The sequence below is a fragment of the Rhodnius prolixus genome, unplaced genomic scaffold, assembly GCF_049639745.1.
Source record: "Rhodnius prolixus isolate KJV_2025 unplaced genomic scaffold, Rpr scaffold_1, whole genome shotgun sequence".
Lineage (NCBI taxonomy): Eukaryota > Metazoa > Arthropoda > Insecta > Hemiptera > Reduviidae > Rhodnius > Rhodnius prolixus.
The window spans coordinates 19,493,360-19,518,428 of NW_027411581.1; the positions used below are offsets into that span (position 1 = coordinate 19,493,360).

Consider the following 25,069-nt stretch of genomic DNA (forward strand, 5'->3'; position numbering starts at 1 on the left):
TAGAGCCGGTTTTGGGAAAATTACAGAAGTGAGGACTCCAATCTGTGAAATGGAAATTTCGGTTAACGAATTCTCTTCCAACTCAGAATTTTGGTTACACATTTAATCCGTCTTATCAGTGAACAAGAGCTAGTACCGTGCTCACATATCAAAATTGCCCTTCAACGAATTTGGCTAGTAAAATGTTACAAATTCATGCTGCAGAACTGGACTTGCAATGAGCATTAAGGGTTAAAGAAATAAAACCGTTTTCTGGGTAAGAAATATTCTTCACTAAGTCTACTATTAGGTACCTACCATTGGTGTACACAATATTAATTAACTTTTTAGAACTCAGGGGAGCTCGAAAAATTTGAATACACGATTGTATTACATTCCCTTTTTTTTAGTGAAAATTCAAAGACACTATTTTCTTTGTTTTCGATATTTTTTGTCTCCTAATTATTTATTTTTGCGAATGTTACCTCCCAAAAGTTGAAAAGATACACGAATTGGTAGTTCAAGTTAGATTCAGAAAATGTAAATGTAAATAACAATAAATATAATCATTTAACCCTCTTAATCTTTTTTTCTTTCTCTACAAATTTCTTGTTTGTTTCTTTATTTCCTTTATTTAGCCAATTATCTTTAAACACCTTATCTGTTTTCCCACACATAATCTGATGTTGGCCAACTATTACAGAAGAAGGCTTGGTATACTTACAAATAGAGAGACATATTGTTGATTAAGCTTTACCATAAATCTAAGTGTTTTATGTTTCTTTCTTTAAGATATACTCGATGTCCTTCGCTTAAATGTCTATTTTAAACACATTTACTTATTAAAAGTATAAATAAACTACTATTTATCGTAGCATTTCATTTTTATAATTTAGAAAATCAAAATTAATCATACTTTTTTGTTGCAATGTGTAGACAGGTACCAATCACTACTTTCGATCCGATATAATGGCTAACTGGCAGCCTTTTTCATCAAAAGTAAATTCAAAAATGTATGGCCGAAACATTATTTTATAGCTGAGACTAAATAGTTCCTTATTAAAGGATTATTATTTTATGACTAAACTATTGTTTTTACCTTTAATTGAAATATTGATTTTGTGATTACGTTTTTAAAAAAGCTATCCCAAGTGATTTTATGTTGTTATATTGACTGCCGTCAGGCTAAGGAAATTCTAGGACTGTCGAAAACGGCTATGATTGGCTTTATTAGCATGTCCCGGATCCGCCAGTTGGTGCAGGTGTTGAGTGAACATGCGAATTTAGCGTACCATCTATTTAAATCGCCAATCTGCGCTGCATGTGTTGAGTCCAATGAGACTATGCGGCACTTTGTAGAGGTGTGTCCCGTTTATTCCTAAAACTAGATTCCTCGTCTTCGGGAGGTTAAAGGTTTCTCTACCGAAGATTGTGGCATCTGGTAATATTTACGAACTCTCTAGGTTTATTCAGTGCACTGGGCGATTGAGTCGCCATGCTCCCTAGTGTCCTGTCACTACTTTTCTAGTTTATTGCAGTGCAATCCGGAAACTCTTTGACGGACTTATTGGTCTTGAAGCCCCGGTAGCTCTCATGAGATGTGGGGTGGACGTGGAACAATGGGCATTTTGGATTGCCTGTGTTCCTTCCCCTTTTTGGTGGACCGCCCTTTTAATACAATCTACAATATACAATGTTCTTTATGTTTATGTACTCACAGAATTCATCTTAGCGCGGTTAATATAATTAAACTTTCTTCCAACTCGAAATTATACCCAAAAGATGGTTTCAAAAGTTGCTAAAAACTGGACAATGTATTTAGTTTGGCAATAGCGAACCACCAATTTGATTGAAATGTAGTATTCACATATATTCTTATTTATTTAATCGCGACTAGTATTATGCAGATAATGAGTATAATAATGCTATTATACTAATAGCTCTTCGGAGGAAAACCTACCACCCCTACCTCCTTATCTCATAAGTGACCTTAATCGAATTTCCCTGGAAAAGTGATTTCAGTTAGCTACTGAAAATCGACGGAGCTATTTTCGTGAAATCTCTGTAATACTGAAAATGGTACGTTATTAATTATCAAAAGTCCAAAACTTATTCTCAAGTTCTATTAGAATATCTACAACAAACTATAGTTTTTCGTTTTATTATTCACAGGTGCATATTTCTAGAGAGGCGAACCCAATGACCCATTTAGCAAACGCCATTTTCGTACCTTCCAACTAGCTAAGGTAAAAAGTAAAGAAGAATTACCATCCTTGTATGTACATTGTTTGTTAGCGATAAAAAGCAACTTTCATACTCATAAAATCCTTTTTTTAAAAAAAATCATTAAAAATTTCATTATTTAAACCAAACTTTCTTTTTGACCACAATTTCAAATCATCTAAAAGTTATTGTAGTTTTATCCAGCATTAGCAACTGGTAACGAACGAACTCATTTAGCTTCTGGGCAACTTAATTACGTGAGAACCTTGTAGTTAATGCAGCTGAAACTGTATGACGTAGAGGTTGGTGTGCACATAAAGTCTTCGATAGAAGCGTAAATGAACTTCCGGTCTCACTGTTTAATGCAAAAATCTATATGTACACATCGCAACAAATTTCTGTTAGTATGGTTCGCTAGTTTCTTACACTTTTTCAACAAATTCAGAATTTTAAAACGTTAAGCTGTATATTTTCTTGAAATGACCTTACAGGAATGCCTAGCCCAAACTATCCGCAAGAAATACACTGCTACGAATCTTTATACAAAAATAATTTAATATTTATAGATCTAGAAGTATGCCTGGCAAAATAGCGATGCGAATTTAGAAGATACCAGCTTTGCCTTCACTCCATAATTCTAGTTTTATGTCTTTTGATGAGAAAGACATTTTCCTTCATACTTATTTTTATTTTCATTCCTTTTATTCAAATTCCTTTAACATTCTTTTTTCTTTTCTTTTGCCTTCACTTTAAGTATGGCTTTTTACAGAAGTGTCTTGTTCCACTTTGAAAAGAAATATTTAGTTCTGTAAGCTAGAATTGGTTCTGTTCATTATTTTTGGTGACTGAATCATAGTTTCAATAGGATGAAAAATTATTGCCAGTTTCAGTCATTATAAACTTTATTATGCCGAGCTTTCGACCTAGGTCATCTTCATTTTACATCAGTCCATGAACTGACAAGACAGAAGACACACTAACCAATGATGTAAAACATTGTAAACTTTGTAAATTGGTCCTGAAGATGACGTAGTCCCCACGTCGAAAGCTCGGCATAATAAAGTTTTTCATGACTGAAACTGGCATTTATTTTTCATCCAATTGAATTGTTTAAACAAAAGCTTAAAACAAAATTGTTTAAACTTTACTTAAAACAAAAGTTCTTGGTTGGCTAAATCATCAGTGGCCCATAAGCGTTAGGCTTTTAACACGAATAACGCATAAAATAAGAATATTTAAATTGTTTATTTGTTTTCTTCTAAATCCATTTCTAAATTATCATCTGTTATTCTACTTTAGGTTCAAATACTGTAAGTATTCGCCAGAAACTACTTTAAGTTGACAAAGTCAGGGCCAGTCTTAGAAAATTAAAAACAAAATCCATTCAGCGTAGTAAAGGAATTTTCTTTTAACTTGGAATTTTAGAAATCCATTGAATCCATCTTAAAAGTTTATGTAAATTCATAAGTAACTGTACCAACACATAAATCCTGCACATCACACATGTAACGCCAAAACCGCATTTTAGAGGCAAAGAACTTTACGTACTTGTCTCCAACAGTTTGTGGATTTTTTTTTCCCCCCCCGAAAATGGACACATTTTAAACTTTAAACTTCTTCCACATGTTGATCTAAAAATTTTATATAAAAGTGAAATGGATCTTAGACATGAATACTTCTCTCTGAAGAATATATTATTCTTTAATGCCATTTAATAATGACAACCTCATGTTTAATAATTATAGAAATTAAGTATGAAAGTAAAGCTCCAAATATGGAGAAAATCAAGTAAGAGACAATCATCTGAATGTTTCAAAGCAGACAACTAATTTATTTATTTGAAATAAAGTGGGTAAATAACCCTTGTAAAAAGTCAATAATTATTTTTTTTTTTTAATCATTCACAATAATTGAATTATTCGAAATAGGTGTATGATAGAAAAAGATTCCCTCTATGATATCAAGTACCCTAACTGCTTCCGACTTACGAATTAATGTTAAACTCATTATGAAAGTTTCATAACTGTGTGTAATAACATTTTTTTAAAACTTATCAATTACACTAATACCTTCACTTTCATGTATATTTGTTGCAAATAATCGGTACAAGATGTTGTTGACAAGATTTCTAGTAATAGTTTAAGAGCTTGTCGCTTAAGTAACCTAAGAGAATGTAAACTGTGGCTCTGGAATGACTACTTATCTACTGGGTCATTTCCTTCACTGCAGCACTCACCTTATATCATCAGCGACACTTTCCTTAAATAGTTGTATTATATATAAATATATCATTAGTGGACACTTTCTGAACAGTCGAAATACCTATTTATATCAAATGTCACATCAAAGTTTAACAAACTATTAGATAACTAATAACTTGCATATAAACCAGTATGTATAATAAAGACATATAGAATACATATAATGAACATTGTACAAATCATCCCATTAGAGATGAAGAGAAATATAATGGAGTATTTGGAAGTTGTACTCTCTCTTCCAGCACGAAATTACCGTAGAATTGTTGAATCTACATTTACAAGTTATAATTAAGTGACCTAACTGCGAGGATGTTGCAGGGCAGCTACGAATTCGATACAAATGATATCAGTTATTTGCTTGCTAGTTCATATTTATATCTTTTAGAAAAATATTCTTTTTTTTCCTTTTATAACGCCATGGAAATTGATTGTCTCGTAAACTAATGCAATTGCTTCAAACTTACCTTCAATTCCAGAAAATGGATTGCCTATTGCCTATCAGTCCCATGTTGAACGGTCATTTCTACCTTTATATAAATATTCATTTACAAATTTAATAAATATGGCTCACCCGCCATGTTTTCCTTAAGAAAAAGTAAAAATTGAGAAATGAAAGTGAGAAACTTACGAGGAAGCATTGTACGCCTTTTTGAAAGCTTGACCATTAATTAATCGTTGAGAAATTCTTGCTGTCCTCTGGTATCTATGATTTTCTTAAGATATATGATTATATCGGAAATGTTGAATAATAGTACAGATGCTACAGATACTGTGCTAACAACTTGCAGTTCAAAGTGATTGCTACAATCAATCTAGAAAATGACATGTTAAAATTGTAATTTAGATTTTTTTTTTTGGTACGTAAGACAGTTAATGACTAACAAAGATTGGAAATTCAAGAAAATAAAAGTGTTTACATAAAAGGAGAATTATAGCCAAAAGTTATTGTGAGTTTAATGTCCAACCATATAATTTAGTAGCTAAACATGGTATATCATAAACAGTTCTCTAAAGCGAATCGAGGCGCGTCATCTGACTTCACTTTCGGCTCTTTAATAAACCGATTATTGTTGCCGCACAGACTGCATTAAGAAGGCGCTATGCGAGTGTAAGCAGGTGGAAGTCAGAGAAAGAAAAATAAATCTAACCACAATCGTGGACTCCATTCACCTGAGTGTTCAAACACTAGACTTTCTAGCAGATATGGACACATTTATGTTCCATCATCACCGCCCACAGTATTCATTTTCATTAACCGAGATGAAAGTATTATGGCACTGTTTTTTTTAATTCTTAGACTTTTTATTAATTATTACTTTACCGTAACCTTGAGATTTAAAAGATACTTGTTTAATCGTAGATTTATAATACCTTTTTTATTAGTTTACAACTTACTATCCCCTGTTTATGCAGCTAATGTACCAACTAAATCCTTGAACAACTAGCTTCATAAAGATCGGGAGCTGACAATGATTTACGTGAGGGTTGGTGATTAAATCGCCACTTTACGACCACAAGCGTTCTATTTCATAATTTTTACCTTAGTTTTTTTTCACTTTCACCCACGGATCCCAAATTTACCGGATCAACATTGTTGTAGGGTATGAAAAAGAGACTTCCTAATTTAGCGAGATCCCTTTATGTGTCATGTTCAATAGAGAGGTCATTAACCCATAATTGCTACTCAACAGGAGTTGAAATTTCCGTTTCTGTTGAGAAATTAAAAATTTAAAGTTCCAGTAGCATGGGTTGCTGTAAATAGTAACAGTTTTGGTAGTCAATGTGTTAGTAGCTGGAGGATGGTATTGGTAATCTCAAGATTTGAGCAGAGATAATCAATTATTTTGGGGAGAGGCAGAGTTAGTTAGCGTGGGAGAGAATAAGATGAATAGGCAACCACTTTCTTGGGGCAATGGTTTCCTCAATATGGTTGAAGAGTGAAGAAGCTCTGTTACATCTATTTGGTCCACATAGGTAGATACCTTTCTGAGCAATTATAAACGCGACCTTCAAAGTTACAAGGTGTTGGAAAAGGATTAAAAGACTTGCCTGGCACTAGCGAGGATTTACCTCGCACTAGACCGAACTTACAACCACTTCTTCCTGTTCGGCTCTACAGCCGATCAATGGGCCTTGGCCTCCTCGATCAGCTTTCGCCAGTCCTCTTTATTTTATGCGGCAGCTTTCCAATTGCGGGTGTTCAGCATGTTCTTGGAGTCCTTGCTAACACCATCAACCCACCGTATCATAGGGCGTCCACCTCTACTTGTGCGCTGCACATTTTCCTCCATTACCTTTCCGCCATTCTAATTACATGGCCAGCCCAACGCAACCTACGATGTCCACCTTAACGATGTCCGGAGGCCTGGAATATGTGTATCAGCTCCTTCAGGTTTCCCCCTCTCTAACAGGTCCATACATTCGTCGAAGAAGCTTTCTTTCAGAGCTTAATAACAGTTTTTCATCGGCTTTCGTTATTACTCAGGCTTCTGATCCGTATGTGAGAACAGGCCGAATGAGCGTCTTGTAGAGGGTTACTTTAGTATTCCAATAAACAAGTTTGCTCTTTATGTGTCGGCCGATCCTGAAAGAACATTTGTTTGCCTGGGCCACTCTCTTCTTTATCTCTAAGAATAAATCCTTATCTGTTGTAACGATGGTGCCTAAGTAGGAAAAGGAGTTCACTTTTTCAACACTAAAGATTCCTGCATTCAAACGATCAGTAAGTTCTTCTGGTCCTCCTTCATGCATATAAGAGTATTTATAAAGCTAAACCTTGAAATAAAGATTTCAATAAAGGGGCGACAATTTATTATACACAAGAAGAGAAGCGTTGATACAGACAGTTTGGAAAGTACTGTAGAAGAAAATCAATACATGGCTATAAGAAAGAAAATTATGTAGTTCTTGAACAGCAATGATTCAAAACATCAGGTGAAACAGCTAAAATTTAGTCAAAACTATACCGTCAAAAGCTGTTTACAGAATATCTAGCTTTGCCACCTAAATTTATATTGTACGGCTTTCCTTTATTAGAGCAATTATTCGAGTTTCAATTGAACATTATTTTTCTTTAACTATATGAACGTCTTTTGATAATATCAGACAATAATTGGCTCAAAAATAATCCTTAATCGGTTTAATAGTATGTAAACCGATACAGTATATTTATAATTTACAGTTACATCTCCGGCAGTTTCGGCTTTAATGGTGATCAAAAAATGGCGTAGTACTTTCCCTAGACACATAGGTTATTGTAAACAACTAACAATGAGTATGTTGCGTGTACATCAGGAAAGTGGACACGACATAACTACATCAAGGTATCGTGTCTTATTTCTACCTCCTTTCTTATCCCCGACAATATTAGCGCCATTTTCGGCGCTGGTAAAACTTTAGAACTACTGTGAGTTAAAGAGAAGTGTTCGAGAGATGAAGCGGACGTGGTGATGACTATTAAAATAAAACATATTGATGACACTTCTATGATTGGTTGGTGTAGAAAGTGCATTCTACCTTTATTTTTGAACCAAGTTTTCTATATTTCTTACTGTGACTGACAGACACTACTTCGATTTTTGCCAAGTAGGACTTTTTAGAGAGTTTCACTACTCTTCGTCTTTTTCTTAGTGTATATATATATTTAAATATATTTATAATGCATACATACACTATCTCTCAAATCTAAAGTCATAAAGGTAACTTAAAAATTTTAATAAAAAAACATTAAATGTCTGGCATGGAACTCTAACCTGACTTTCTTTTATTGCGTTTATTTACGTATAACTTTTTTGTCGAAAAAATCTAAAAACCACAGAATTTATTATTTTTGTAAAGTAAGACTTTCGTTCAACTGATGTTATTTTATTTTTTTAATTTAGAATTTTCTTTTACTTAAATTTTTTGTTCCCGTACTTCGATGTTTTCAGTGTCTAATAAATGTGTTCACCAGTAGTTGAAATTATATTTGAAAATCATTTTACAATCCTTCTAAAAACAGATTTTTCTGATCTTCTTGCTGCATGAGTAGATCGCAAGACTTGGATTGTGATGCCTTGAAGATGTATTTATTAGTGGAGGTTTGAAAATAAGTTGAAGATTCAGATGCAAGTAGAAGTAATTATTTTGAAAAAAAAACTATGTTTAAATAACAGAAAACACTAGTTCAAGATAAGAATAGAATAAAGTTTTTTGGCTTTAAATTTGAATAATTGTCAAAATTGTGTTGATCGATTGCTCACCTGTGTTAAAAAGTTTATTAATGACGTGGATTTACAAGCTTATTCTTTTTTGCAAATCTACCAACAGAGTTGAATCACGACCAAACTTTGTCGGCTTTAAAATATAAATATTTCTCACATTTTATAAACACTGTGCATCTAGGCAGTAATTTGCATTCGTGTAATATGTAATATGCTAAGGTTAGACTTTTTTTCTAGAGGTTATCACAGACTATAGATATTCTACTTATTTCTAGGTTTTAAAAGTCTCATGTTCAGTGAAAAAAATATTAGTTTTACAGACATGAGAATAATAGTGATAAATTATGTCTTCACTTTACAATATTTCAACGTTGGGAAGTTGAAAAAATGAGAAGACAAGTCAACCTTTTGCCCTTAAGGCAGGGTGTATATAATGTCTTTACATAAGATTGAAGCGTGAGTTAGCCAATTCCATGGTGACTAAACTAAACCATGTAGTAAATTATGCGAATAAGATGCGCATTCTCTTAATGTGACCTTTTAGAACGAGGAAGAGTGTTTATAAAGTTGAAACTTGGTTTAAATTAACCTTAAAAGTTATTGTTTTAAATAGCTACTTATTTGCATTATATAATTGAAATTAACTTCTACGTAAAGTTTAAAATAATTTATCTTTGGAACTAAATTAAATACATTTTGTGGTACCGCACCATTTTCAGGAAGGAAAATGTGTGAATTGTTTAGTAGAATGCTCAGTCATGATTTAAGGTGATAAAAGATTCGGTTAAAACTCGTGCCACAGGCTGTAAATGTGGCTTCCAACTATAGACTTGTTGAAAGGCTAAGATTTATGAATGTATCCTTCATAACGTTTATAACAATTGGTTAAATTAAAATGAAATCCTTGAAAATAATCTTCGCTCCTTTTACCCACTGAGAAAGAAGGAGAGTTGTGATTGTGTGAAATGAAAATATTCCGTTATGTGGTACCATGAGTTCTCTAGATGTTTTCAATTGATGTAACTATCTGTGCATTTTGTGGCCAGTATAACTCAAAAAAACAAAGTTCAAAATTTGATTCAATTATCATCAAGCTTCAAGTACTCGTATCATCGTTGGATCCGGATCATAATCTTTTCGATAAAATCAGTCTCATTACTAATTCATTTTTCAAGTTTTTGAGAACTTTCTCGCAATTTTTCTCTAAACTGTGCATATTTATTGTGCTTATGTGGTTCAATTTATTTGAAACATTATCCCAGAAATATCCTATTTATGGGTTTCGGGAGAAAGGAATGTTTTTTGGTTTTTCCTCTATACTTTAAAGACTAAAATCATATTTCAGTGTAATATATTTACATAAACTATTAAATATTAATAAGGGCGTTTAAGTTCCAAAATTGTAAAGATGGCATAAAGAAGGTTGTTATTTTAGATGATTATTCAAAAAATTTATTTATTTATTTATTTTAAATGATTTAAGGCGCGTCAACATCTAAGGTTATTGGCGCCCGGAGCTTCTTTCAGTAAACTGCAGGCCTCTGGACAGTGTTCTCTCGTTACATTCAACACTGTCCATCACCGGACAGTGAGCTGAAAGAAGCTCTTAGGAAGAGAAAATCTAAGGGCTAGCAGCTGAATTCGAACCTGGGACCTCCGCATGGGAGTCCAGTACGCTAACCGCAAAGCTAATCCCCTCCCTAATTGATTTATTAAAGCGGCATTTAAATTTTTAACATTTCTTTACCAATTGCTAATCAAAAAAGAAGAAGTGATTTTTATTGACACCGAAAACAGAAGCGCGGGCAATGGCCTAAACATGTACCTTGTCCAAAAAAATAATCTGGGAGAATCTAGTTTTGATAAATAAAAAGCAATAGATTTCGTCGGATATTTCTAACAGAATTAAAAACTTATCTATCTTAACGTAAGAAATCTATCCTTAAGTCTTATAAGAGGTGGAAAAGTTAATATAAAAAAACTTGAATCGTTCAAAAAGCGAATCGTTCTGGAGCCGTTTTCAAGAAATGCAAAATATATTACATTAATTACAACAGTAAGGTCATTGTTTCCTGATTAGCAGGCCAGTGGTATCAGAAGTTTAACATTATAGGCTAATTTATCCTAATTAATTGATTATTTAGGCATTGGTGGTGTTTTATTATTTTTATTATTATTAGAATGTGAATAGTTCACGAACATCTGTTCAAAAAAAAAAAATTGCCTGCATAAACAGCATAAAAAAGCAACCCTGACCTTGAGCTTACGTTTTGCATTAAAATAAAATTAATTAACTGCAATTACCATCTGTTTAATTAGATTGTGTCCCTCGTTTCAATGTTAGACTTCCAATAGAACTATTATACAAATAACATGTTATTTTGTTGACATTTTGTTTCATCATATTCATGACAATAATATTTAAATTACAAGCAAAATATTAGCGAGATCATTAAATAATTATTAGAAATAGAAGGATCAATTCAAAATGTTTTGTTTTCAAAAACACTCCATGGTTGTTGAGAGGTAAATAATAATTTTGACAAGCTTTCATACTTGTTATGATTTCATTTGGAATATTGTAATGATCTGTTACCTTGGATCAACTCCTAGATTGAAGAATGTCAGGTCTATGTGATATCCCATTAGTAGCTATTGTTTATCATAGCTCATACCAGTCCAGTGATCTACGAACAAGTCAGATCCGGTTTTGTTCTTCTTTTTGCCCTTAACGAACTGATTGAAGAGTCGTAAATCCAAATAACCTTGCTCATTTATCGACAGTCGAAAAATCAGAACTGTTGAACTTATTATTAACATTACTGTAATGTATTTTGCAATTTAAATAAAAACTATTTAAGCCTCCCGAAGCAAAATTTGGTAAATGGCCTTAGTTCTCAATTAGATGATGAAGCCAGAACTCGAATGTGTTGCCACTAGAAATGTAGTATAAGAGTGCTTCTTTTACTCTTGGCTTTCTGCAGTAGAACCTGAAGCGGATATTCCGGATGCGAGTCCTTGCTATCTGCCCTAAGATTTCCCCTTCCTCTAGTAATTGAAATGCTTCTCTAACTAGAGTACACTGATCGGAGGCTGGCAATGCACTGAAAAGACTACGAGCGCCATTTCCTTAAATAATAATTTATCTTCATTACTTTGTCCCAGTACAAAGTAGAATAATAAATAAATATTTCTGTTCGTAGAACCACTTGCCCACCTGGACTTCTTTTCTTTGGTTGATAAAATTCGCAAATGACTCACTTTGAATCTCCGTACTAAACTCAAGAGACAGGAATTAAACCGGTGATACAAACTGCTCTGACATTATTCGACAAACGGACCCATCATACTCTAGGTAGATCATATAGTTCGTTCTTATCTATTATCTCGTATAATACTAAACTTAAACCTTTATGAGTTCGGAATAGAAGTGTGAGGTACTGTCTAAGAACCAAAATTCTCCTCAGAACCACCAATGCCCCATTTTACTTTTCCAACTAGACCATTTTCTTTGTATACTTTATTTTCCAAAATAAAAAAAATCTCTCTCAACCCATTAATCCAAGTACTCTCTTCTTCTCCTGGAAATCCTAATAGAAGACTGAGACGCCGGTGGCCAGGAAATCTACTGATGGAATAAAAGTGATCCATAATTACTTGTAAATATGTAAAATATCGCTCTCCTTTCTCATACAGCTAAACTCTAATCGCTATTATTCTAATTTCTCTCTCCCTGAACTCTATTTGTAAATACCTTCATCTCATCCATTATCTATCGCCTACATATTTCTCTTTCTAATAGTAAATATCTCGTAAGCTCCATTCTTGTACTAATATTTTTGCGGTATTCACAAATGTGATATTAGTAAATACTAGATGCAAATTAGTGCAGTGGTAAATATTTCAATAAATACATTTTAAAAGAAAATAAAAAAGTATTGCAACATTGTATAATATTCGTCTGCTGTTAGTAGTTACAAAAATAGACAAACTATTCTAAAAAATTAAATTAAATTAACATCCAGCGGGCGCGAGTATCTCACAGTTACAGACTAAGACTAAAATAATTGCAGTTTAGTGACGGAACTGCGGAGGATGCTGTCCTTTAAGCAATGCTACACCCTCATGACTAGTTTCCTTCAGTAAAAATCTTATCTTGTTTGGGGATGTACATTTATTTGCAATTAACGATTCGTGCCTGACATATACTCGCGATCAATCGAGTAAGTTTCCAGATTTACCAATTATTTATATTTTTTCTTCTACATGTCCATCAAATTGAACTATTTTCAACATTGTTTATAAGAATATTGTTTTCTACTGACAGAAAAAGACATTGTATATCTCAGATAGGAGGAGGAAATATCTGCGAAAGCTTTCAGACAGTCTAGTGGCTGAACATGCTGATTGTAATTATTACACTTATTGGCTTGTACAAAATAAAAAGTACTGTCGTTTCCTGAGCCTTTTTTATTTGTTATTTCAATTATTAATAATTACAGATGTTATTTAATTAATTTCATTTCTTTATTTAATAGAAAAAATTAAAAATACCAAAGTTCATCTTTAAGATACGCGCGCCCGTTTTTGTAACTTTTTGGGCGCGCCCGCTGGAAGGTTAAATTAAGTATGGTATATATGTATAGGTAGTAACAGCTACATTCAATTTCGTAGGACCTCAAAAAATTGTATTTTCGATAAAATCCAGTTCCGGTCCTTTGAAATGATTGCCTTTCCTAGGAGGTGAGAGAAAGTAAAGTAGATGTTTGAAATTTCTCTTTGATGAATACTAAAGCGATTGGGACGAGATAGAAGATACAAAATTATAGCTGCTGTTAATCACTTAGATGAGCATTCAGTGAACGAAATTATAGAATAGCTACCATAGTCTTCGAAGGTATTGTCCAAACATTCATCTCACAGGTCAACGAACTACCTCTCATTTCTAATAACAAATCATTATCTTCCGTCCAATGTCTGTTACTGTCTTTTATATTATCTGTTATTAACCATTGTTGCAACATTATGTTTCTGAAATATTAGAATTTACTAAAAAGAACCAAAATTTACTTTCTCTGTTAATTTTTGAAATTGAGTGATCGTCCAAAATACAATTTAAAAAAAAGTGGACACTCAAGATCTCAAAAAGAAAACCCATTGAGAGCCTCAAATTGATATTCATTTCGCTTTGATGTTATCGTTCTTCCTGCATTGAAGTTTTGGTTGCAATCTGTTAAATTGGAAATGCTTCTCAACTAAAGCAAATTTTGACTTTTTCGCGCCACTAGGATGGCTTCAACAATGTTCTTTTATAAATGTTGTGTCATCTCCTCATCCAAATTACTTTGGTTGTTGTAGGGTCTTAGCTGTATGCACAATAGAGAACATTTTTATTCATGAAAGAGAAGCAGTTTCAGCCGCTCCCGACTTTAATTTAGGTACTTAAGGAAAAATAATCATTTGAAGAAGATTTACAGATTATTATTATTTATCAAGAAACGTCTACTGAAACTCCTTTTCACTCTAGATTAATCCATGTACCATCCTTGTAGACCCAAAAGAATTGAACATTTCCTCCTCTAACTTTCTACTCCAGTGGCAGGTTTTACAATCCTTTTACTCTGCATATTTTATCCTTCTCCCATCCTAAGCGTTCCTTAAACTGCAATGAAGGTTAAAATCGAAAAACATTGGTACTTTCTTCGTGTAATGAATTGTACATATTTAATAATGAAGTTAACATCATATTTCATTTTATCTATCTATCGATAGATTGTAATTATATTTTAGCAGAATTGCATAAAAAAAAAATACTCCTAATAATTTATTTAATAAAAGCTGAAAAAAATTTGATCAAATGAAGTTTGAAATTATAATCTCATTAGTTCGAAGATTACAAAAAACTATTTCAAGTGAGACATTAATTAAATCTGAACACCTGATCAAACTGTTTGCAACAACCTGCACATTATTCACAGAGGAGTTGCGCAAAATTTCCCACACCTTTTGTGTAACCCCTCTTACCTTATTTTTTTTAATGTCGGTTGAGATCATAGTAAATTTTGAAATTCTTGATCAAAATATCTAACCATAATGTAATTAAAGTATTTTCTTGATATAAGTTTATGTATGCACGTTTGTTTTTTTTTCTAATTTAATTTCTGGGCAGAATAGACCGAAATAGAAAGGTGTCTAGGTAATAGTTTAAAAGAAATGCAGGTGCCCTTGAAGATATAGAAAGGGCGGCGATGAGATAGTTACACCGTTGAGGTGAATATCTGGCGAGAAGGGTGGCCTACCTGCTATTAATAGTGCGCAGTGATCTCAACAACCGGTCTGAAGCCTCCGCATGCCGGGGTCACGGTGGACTCGCAGACCGCCGCATTCACTTCTACACTACGTCATCGCCTCTTAGTCTTTCATGTTCTATTCACTCCTTACAACTCTCTATCTTCAATTATTCCAAATGTCCTCTGTTATCACTTTCTAAATTTTTTCTTCTTTTTTTTTAAAAAAAATAAAATCAAAAGTATGCTTGAAGAGTAATTATGATAGTACGCAACCCTTACTTAAGCCGACTCTGACTTGAAGCAAACTTTACAAGAATTGCCGGAAGTACCTACTTGTCTAGCACCTTAAACCTCCTCCTGACTTCCACTGTTTGTTCTTATCCAATCTATTGAGTTTATTCAACAATTTTAGGAACGGACTCAAATTGTTCTTTTATCCTCTAATTTTCATAAATGATAGATCTTTTTTCAAGTTTTTTTTTGTCTTCTATAATAATTCAAGTTCTAGTATTCATCTCAATGCAAAGAGAAGGTTTTAGCGCAAGATAATGGCTTGTTTTTCTGGTTAACAAAACATTTGGTTTGTTACAATCATCTTTTACCAAATAACCATTTGTTCTGGCTAATTACGGGGAATATGGTGCTGCGTGCATGAGCTGCAGAGTATATACCTTTCGGAAGTAATGCCCGTGTCCTAAGTAGGACCCAAGAAAATTGCTTAGACTAAAGTACGACATTATTGAAAATTAAAATTTTAGAATTTTCTCTAGAACGGCTGTTTCATATTTATTTTTTCTTTTTTAAAGTGGAATGGTAATTAATGAGAATTTATTAACACGTATTTTTCAGAAATATATTTTTAAAAAAACATTCTGAAGAAACCAGTTGAGTTCACGTGTTACTGAAGCGTGTTAAAACACAGTGGAATTGTTGCAGATTTGCATACAATAGATTTGCATGAGAACCTCAAAACCTTCTACCTCAAATATTTATTCGAATGAAACTGAAAGTTTTAAGGAATCATTTTGTCTTTTTTTCCAATTTCCTTATTAACTTACAATCAGCTCACTATTGCGCTATAAGCAGCAACAAGGATAACATGTAATGTCCACTGTCAGAACAGAGAAATTACCTAGTGGTGACAATACTTCTCTGTCCACTGATTCTTGTTGCCAGAGAGAAGATCGGAAGGCCATGTCTTTTAAGTCATCTAGCAGTGGTCACATATGTGCTTTTCAGGGATGTATGTAAATATCCTCTTAATTTAAGACGGACACTCTTCTCCTGGTTAGAGTGTTGAAATCTGAAGAGATGGCTTAGATAGATAGATCATAACTCAAATATGATAGAGAGTAAAGATGAGTCCTTAAATATACTTCCATATTACTCATAATTGCAGCCTAATAAATTCATTCTGATCAAGACAGCTACAGCGTCAGCCAAGTGCTGTTGATTTTAACATCAATGCAGTATACAATAACCAATTCCCAGGCCCTCACCCAATCAACCTAAGTTCAATTCTACCAAGTTATCTATAATTAGAGAAGGGTTCTTAATAAAGTGTTTAACCTTTTAAGTAATAACACAATCGCAGAAATATCTTGAAAGCATATGAGGCTTTCGATAGATTTTCCGTAATATCTCAGTGGACATCTTAGTTATTCGGATATGCCATAAAGAGATTTGGCTCTTTGTGGGTAATCTCTTCCAACAGCCATTTGATGTCAAAATGACAGAGTTTTGAGTTGCTGTGAGCGCCTAGCTCCACAAAGTTGAACCTGAACAGTTAATAACTTAGGCTGGTAGAGAATTTTTGCAACCATCTTTTTGAATGCAATCTCCAGAATATTGCAACCGCTTACCGAGCTAATGCTAGAAATGAACATTATTCCAAGGATTCGCATGAGGAATAAATTTGTTACTCTTTATATTTTATCCGTTTTTTTTTTTTATTGGTTTAATGATAAAAATAAATTTCGTTACACGTTTTCCGTAACCTCATGAATAAAATTCGGACTAAATATAAGGGGTAAAAATGTATACCTATATCTGACAAATCCACTAACTATACTCTTGGCTTGCTACACATTGAAACCACTGAGCTTGATTTCCTTCCTGATTACTTCATTTGTTCTAACATTTTTCCTTCTAACTTCAAGAAAACTATTATTCTGCAAAACTTTTCTCCTTTTAAAGTTGGCTCAAAGTTCCACCCAGAGAGAGATATTATATTTATATTGTTTTTATTTATTTAGGCTTTAAGCATGTTTGTATCTCTATATGTGTATATCTCTCTGTATGCACATGCATCTCTAAGAAAATGGTCGCTAGGATAGCCGAATAAGCAGTAGCAAAGATAAAGCCATTGTCAGGTCCAAAGAATGCGCTAGGAAGCAGACGGTGGTAAAGGAAATTTGCAGCTTCTTTTTTTAACTTTCAATTTTTGATCTCTCTGTCACTAGCAGCAGGTATCTGAAAAGTTTTATTTCGTATAAACGAATAAACGTTCTTATCAGCAATAAACTTGGTAATAAATAATTATTGCAGCATTTTTTGTTATTCAGTTAATATTGCAGTATTTTGACTCAGCATTCTTGCTAGACATGTCTGTTTGTCAACTAAAAAACTGTTTTCACAGATAGAACTTAGAAATAAATACTTACTAAATATCACGAACATGAAAGCTTGTTTAGTGAAACGCATAATTAATATGATTTTACAATTTTTTTTTTGTTTTTTTATTTTTCTAAAACGTGCTGTAATTGGTTAAAACGTGCCATATTTAGTGCAGCCAGCAGTCTCGGAATCCACACCTTGCAGAGACCCTGGTACGATTTAAACAAACAAACACATTTATTATAAGTATAGTTTAGTTATAAATATTAAATATTATTTCTTTACACAGAATTCAAGTGTGGAATTTATAGTTCATACCGTACTCGTATTCTAATTAGAAAAATTAGAAATTACATATAACTATGTATAGTTTTCTTGAATTGAAAACTTTTTATACTCTCCGAACTTTTTTTATCCAAGCCTACCTCAACCTACCTACCTCAACTCTTCCCACGATCCTTCCTTGATGCTTGAGGTGCCGCTGGCTGCGAGACCGTCTACCTGAATGCCTGACGTCGGCTATCCAGAGAGTCAGTACTCCCTAACGCCTTAAGGGCTTATTACGGCTGCCATCACTGGATGGTTCAAGAAATCAAGCCGGTTTAAGCGCGATGGCGCTAAGACAACGCTCATACTTTATGTACATTCCATCTTATTTACTTATTGTACCAGCTGTACAGTTGTAAAATTGCATAAATAGAAAGTAAAATTGCATAGATCATCAGCACTAATTTCTAATTTAGCATAAATTAAAGCAATGAATCTGATTGTGTGTGAACATAACACCCCGCACGCGCTGCTCTATTAGAACATCACTTAAATACACCTTGACCTGAAAAGTAATCATTATTATTAATTATATAATGAGGAAATATTATTTATGTTTTATCCACCTTGAACCCATAAATAATAATGGTTCACATTTGAAGAATAAATTAATATGAAGGTAGATTGTATTTTAAAAGTGAAATATGAACTTAAGGTTGAAAGTGAACTCAAATTTTATTCCTCTACAGCAGCTCAATCTAATCCTTCTTCCGTTTTAGCAGGTGATATCCTCCATGGAGATTAAAAAGAAGATCGCTATCTACTCTAAATGTTAGAGCAGTAGACAATAACAGAGGAAAGTTAAACAGTTGTAACATTGTTATTTTTACTTTTTGGAATTCTTTATTTGTATCATATCCGGTCCTTCTTAAATCATAGTAATAATTTGGTTCAAGAAGGTTTGGAAGAAGAATTCAGAAGTGGTAAACAGTACAGTTTGAATTGAATCACGTTCATTCATCTTGAAATATCGTATCTTCGATGTCATTCATGTGTCTTCCAGTTGAAAAGAAAGCTACTATAAACCTGAAAACATTTCATTCTCATCTCTATTTAGGCCACAATGAATAGATTAGCAATAATCCCTTGGACCTTAAAGTAAAGCCTTTCTTTAGAAGGATAGATTTAAGTTCTCGACTTAATTGTTTTTAATTGAGTGTAAATGTTTAAACAAAAATTGCATTTACCCAATAGAATTTGGAATCTTTATTAATAATTTCTTAAATATTCTATAGTCAGAAGTCTAGAAGGATGTGTACTGTAATTCAACATTAAACAAAAGAAGGAATTTTTGGCGTTACGATAATTTATGCTTTCGACAGGATAGCTTTATAAATACAAAAAGTTTCCCTCCGTTTTAGCTTCACCTACAATATGACCGATCGCAGCTTCAGAGTGAGTTGGGAAGAAGACGTACTAAGAACAATTTACGCCGGCTTGCTTCAAGGCAGCATTCTGGGACTCATCTGCACTTTCCATTCTCAAATTCTAATCATCTAACTTCGCCGATGATACCGACATATTATCTTCCCATTCTGACACTATTTATTTGTCTCCAACATTGTACAAGATCCTTATTGAAGCTTGGTGTCAAAAACGGAGGTGTAAAACTCAGCACTGCAAAAGGAGAAAAAGTAAGTTTCACTTAACAAAGACTGGCCTTCCAACTCTATACATCAATAAGAATGACATACCCACTTCTACCCAAGTACGGTCCTTAGGGTTCTACTAGTACAGTCGTCTAAGGTGGAACACTCACAAGACTTAAAATAGAGGAACTTAAAAGAAGTTGAGGGCGGTTCAAGAGACTCCTTAGGCCTGAATCCATCCCGAAGACACACAACAAACCATTACTTTACAAAACTAAACTTTGACTAATATGGAATTAAGGACAAGAATTGTAGGGCTTCCCTAAACCTTCCAATATCTTGTCTATATCATTTTTTCTGACCAGAGTCCCTCGCAGAATTGTAATGTCTTACTTTGCCTCCAATCGTATCCTTCATTATGAAGACCTTATATTATTAAATAAAATTCCCTATATCATTGATGTAATCCACATCCACCACCTGAAAGTAGCAGATCACCCGAACCCTCTCACCTTTTACATTACTTTTTTGATAATCCTCAAAGACGTTTAAAACGACGTTGGGCCCGCGATCTTTTTACTTCCCAACTTCTTCCTTCAACCTAGAGTGTCAGCATTGGCTGGTTTTTCTTTTAACGTCCTCCCAATTGTGAGGCTGAGCTAGCACAGTACAAAACTTGTATGATATATTCTGTACAAACAATTTTGTTAATTTATATAGTATACACATATAATTAAACAATAAATAGAGAGAGATAGAAAAAACAATAATAATTTGATCTAAAATTATCTCGAACCTCAGGCAGGACTAAACAGTTATGTTAAATTAATTTGGTTTTTATCGTTCCGACGATAATCAAAACAGTTTCCAAGACGTCTTGTAATATTTCAAGGTGAGTGATAAAGTGATTGTAAAGTGTCACAACATTGCCATCAGCTTGTTAAATCGTTAGATAGTTAATGATTCTTGGTGATAATGGCTTATCATCTACAACAACCGGCAGATTGTTAATTTATGTTTTCAAAATTTGTGAAATTTGAAGTACTAACACACTTTCTTTTTAAAGCAACTATAACAGCACTATTTTTGACAAATTTCTTCCAAATTTAAAAGTTTTTCATTAAAAGTTTCATTGGCTTTAAAATAGGTCTTATGTTCTAGTTGGGGAAGTTTATAGTTGTAATGGTGTATAAGTTTTAGTGCCTTATGATAATAGCGTCCACTTGGCGCTAAGGGTTTGGAGTTCTAACCACAAGTGACGTAATGAAATTTTCTCGAAACATTTAGTTAGAGAGAATTGCTAAAAACACTAGAATTAACTCAGAAAAGTGATAGTTCCAATCAACCTAATTTCTTTCCATTTGGAATTTTATTTACTTATCTAATTTCACATTATTATATGATACTAATAATGAGTACACAAATTACATCTAATTGGCGCATTAGATGGAGGCCCAGCCTCATCTACCGATTAGAATTGCCTTTGAAAGATTTACCCGATAAAAGATGTGAAAAATTAAAGTTATAGGCATGAACTATGAGCATAATGTGGTTTTAACTTAACGTTAGAATCGTTATTGAGAAACTTCCAATCTATTCTCTGTGGTAAACAATTGCAAGACATTCTCTGACTACTTTTCTCAAGGTTCTAACTCACCAATTTGCTTCAAAATCCAACATTTGAGACATATTTAATTCTAAAATCTTTTTCTACAGTGAAATGAACTTAATAGATAAGCATACTGCAATCCTTCTCCAAGCTGCAACGATAAACTCCCAAATAAAGTGAGTTCTTGTGCATTGTTTCCTTGTTTTGAAATGTTTTAAAGAACTTATAGTCTTTTAAAGGACTTGATACGTATAAAATATTTTGTATCGAGATAAAAGAAAAGTTCTTTATAAAATCAATAAAAATCGAATAGCATTCATTCTATTAAGAAATAGAGTAGAGAAACAAAGTAACATTTCTTAAATAGTTTACAACGCATATGGCAGGAGCAACATGTGCAACACAGCACAGTGTTACAATCGATTTTTTTCCCCCTATCTAATGATCTGCAACCCACAAAATAAACATATATGGCAATAATTTTGGTCACTTTTCGGCTGACTTCAAGTATATATCCTTGAGTTTTATTTGAGTTTGACCAATATTTTTTAAAAAATTAGATAAATTAAAATAATTTTTAAGAATATTCTTCACAATTATTAGATTTTCTATTGCTTTAAATGAAAAGCAACATTAAAAATATTGTTTTCATTTATTAATGTTTGTAATTTCATAATCAGAATTAGATTTCATCATTATGCTTTCAGAAACAAAAATAATTGTTAAAACAATATTACTCCATTCTAAAAGTTGATGAAGAAAAGAAAGAGTAGCATTTTCTCAGATTATATAATATTGCTTTTAAAAATGGAATCAAGTTGATTAATTATTGAAAGACAGTAATTGTTTTATTGAGGGATTAGTTATCTATTTCAGTACTTTAAATAAATATGGCCACAGAGGTATTCAGGGGCATCGAGGGTAAGTCTTGAATTTTCTTTGATAGCAGAAGCTTTCTTTAGCTCGTAGCAGTTGAGAATTTAAGAAATTGTGCAGAAAATTTCGGAGTTCATAAGAATAGTGTAACTTTTTTAAGGAAAAAATCCTTTAATACTCTTTACCAACATATACGTACTACATTTAATGAGAATTCTCGATGGAGTTCAGATTCTAGCGAATACTTCTTATAGCAGCGTCGAATGGTAACTTTGTTAGTTAGTTATTCGAGAAAGTAAGGGTAGTAATAAAAGTAATAAATAACATAAAAAGTTCGGGTATTCCCTTAGAGCCACCTCGAGATTGTTAACAATCGCTCGAGAGCAAACAATGCTACCCTTGAGCCAACATTGCATGTGTTAGAAGTGGGAAACATAACCACGTTCGCGGTTCAATGGTCGCTCCGTCAAACACTTGGTTCTCACCATAATGTGTTGTTTACATGTTTGGTTAACTAGCGTGTGCAGGCTTAAGAATTATGAACTACAGGAATTTGCCAAGCTGTCCAGTGCCCTGAAAATACAGTCCTTCCAATCCAAAGTTCTCAGCTGAATCTTCAACGCTTCTATTTGTTCCTGATTATTTCTTCAGAGTAATGAAGACTTTGTCATATCTTTTATTTCCGAACTAATCAGCTTGCGTTCTCTTACTTTCCACTCCAATCTATCCACAGATCCTAATGCCTTTTGTGATCACACCAGAACCTAATTCCTGGAGAGTTCCAGCAATCGCTTGAGTCTATAAACAATTCTCAGCGGATGTAGAAATTAATATTGTACTTTCTGTGATTAGCAACCACTTATACAGTATACAGTATACAGTTATTTGTTCGGAATAAAAAAAAAACGGTTGTATTAAAATTATTTCCTGATCTTATAGAAAAAATTAAGGTTTAGCAAACATGTATTTACTTTATGATTTTAAATTGACTTAAAATATGTTCAGATTAGGAAGATTATCAGTTTTTTCAAAGTCGAAAAACAGCAGCTATGCCTCCCAGACTTACTGATGCAATTAGACGTTGCACATTTCATTATTGACTTTACAAGCTCAAATAGCAAGTAAAAGCTAAATTAAAGCTTTTTAGGTAGTATCGAGAGCAGGTATTTATTTAACAATTCCTGCATTCACTATTTTACATCAACTTAGAATTATTAATTATCAAATACTATACATTTCTTTTAAAAACTATATTTAGCAAGTTATTACTCGCCCAAAAAAAGGTGCACTACCAAAATACGATCCATGCTTTTAGAGAATATCAGGAGGAAGCATTTTGGACTACTCCGTCGGAGCAGCTACTTTCAATTCCTGGTGAATGGTTTACCGCCTATTGAATTCATAATGAAACCACCTCCTTTACTTTCGTTTCTCACATATTAATTAAGCGGATAGAAGAGATTTTATTTGATTTATTACATCCTCCATTAAAATTGAAACACTTTAAATGGATAATTTTATAAAACTCATTTCAAATCCGTCATTTTTTTTTACGCTTTTAGAAAAATAATTTTATTTTTAATTAATTCTTTGCAGTGTTTGATTAGATTAGTTAGCTCAGCCACTCTTTTACGACCGGAATCTTATTAACTATTCAATGTTCTCTCGTAATGAACTTTTTTAGAAAAAAAAAAAAAAACTTTGCAAGACTGAGTTAATTAATGTATAAAAATTAGGAATTAAACGAATGTAATGGATCACATTCTTAGACTACAATGTAAATTTTGATTGAAATAATTTCGAAGATCCATTTGGGAACTTTAGTGTTCCGTTTCCTTTTACTAGGGCAGTACAGTGTTTCTACAAGTTCAAAGAAGAAGTCATCGAGGGCTTCAATTCAGACTTTGCTTTCTTTTACCAAAACACAGTTGGCTGTGATCCTAGTGCCTTTTCGTCCTTAGGGCAGTGTTTAGTCACAGATATTACAAAAAGTTTTCGAGATTTTGTATGTTCCTCTGCAACCAATTGCAATCTCCAATTTAGTGCGTTAGTACTGGCTAAATAATCCCCATATCGTTCGTTTAAAGTAAAGAGGATTTGGAAAGTTACCTTCAATATTTTTAAAATCCCTCTGATTCAAAAGCAAAGATATATACTATATTTGTATTTGCAAACGAATAATTAAATTCAAATTAACTAATTTATTATTAATTTTTTAGTTGGATTAATTAAATTAAAAAGTATAAATAAATATTTGTAATCAGTCATAACCATAATTGGGTTAATTATAATTAATATATTATATAATCCACATATAGCAATAATTATGATGTACTGTACGTACATAGCAAAATATTCTACCACGTACATATCTCCACGGTTCGTCTAATCCAGTCGTTCGTGCCCATAAAATGTCCGCAGGTCGAGAAATTTAATAGCATGATTAAATTACGTTTTTTGAAACAATTTTTATGATGGAATACTATCATTAGTGGAATTCATATATTATTACAGGTTTAAAGCGGATATGATGCGTATTTTTTCCCCCGTTTTAATAAGTAAATCAAGATTAAATTGTCTTCTTGCTGTAGTAAACTTTCTTTAACATTTTACTGCACATTTTATAAAGAATACTTGTTTTTTATTTAGTTGTTTATATAAATAAAATTAGATAAACTGTTTTACAAAAATAAATAAAATAATCAGAGCGGCAATGGTGCCGCAAACACAGAAGGTTACTTACGGAAAAAGCAAAAAAAAAAAAAAAAAAAACCTCAAGGCTCAAATAGTAATAACTTTTTCTTCTGCTGTCCTGCTTTATTTGCAGACCGGTCTGCTACCTTCAGGCTGTCTAGATAAACTGTAGGATATTGTAAATTTTGCAAGAGGTAGAAGGAGGTTAACACAATTGCCTCTTGCAAGCAAACAAATGAGATTTGAAGATCAGTGAGCAATCGAAACCGGTTGATTACCAAATTGAAGTAGCTCTCAGGTCAGTCTGAGCAAACTATCATGACCAGTTTAAAATGGGTTTCTATTAAATCCTTCTGAAATACTGTTGGGATACTTCCTTACTCAGGGTAGGGATCAATACTTT

At 32.9% G+C, this 25,069-nt stretch overlaps 1 protein-coding gene across 4 annotated transcripts in view; it reads left to right on the plus strand.

Annotated features, from left to right (window-relative positions):
- Window positions 1-25,069, plus strand: part of ko (Stork-head domain-containing protein knockout) — a 260,788-nt gene that overhangs the window by 199,436 nt on the left and 36,283 nt on the right. The gene's annotated exons all lie outside the window — the stretch shown is intronic.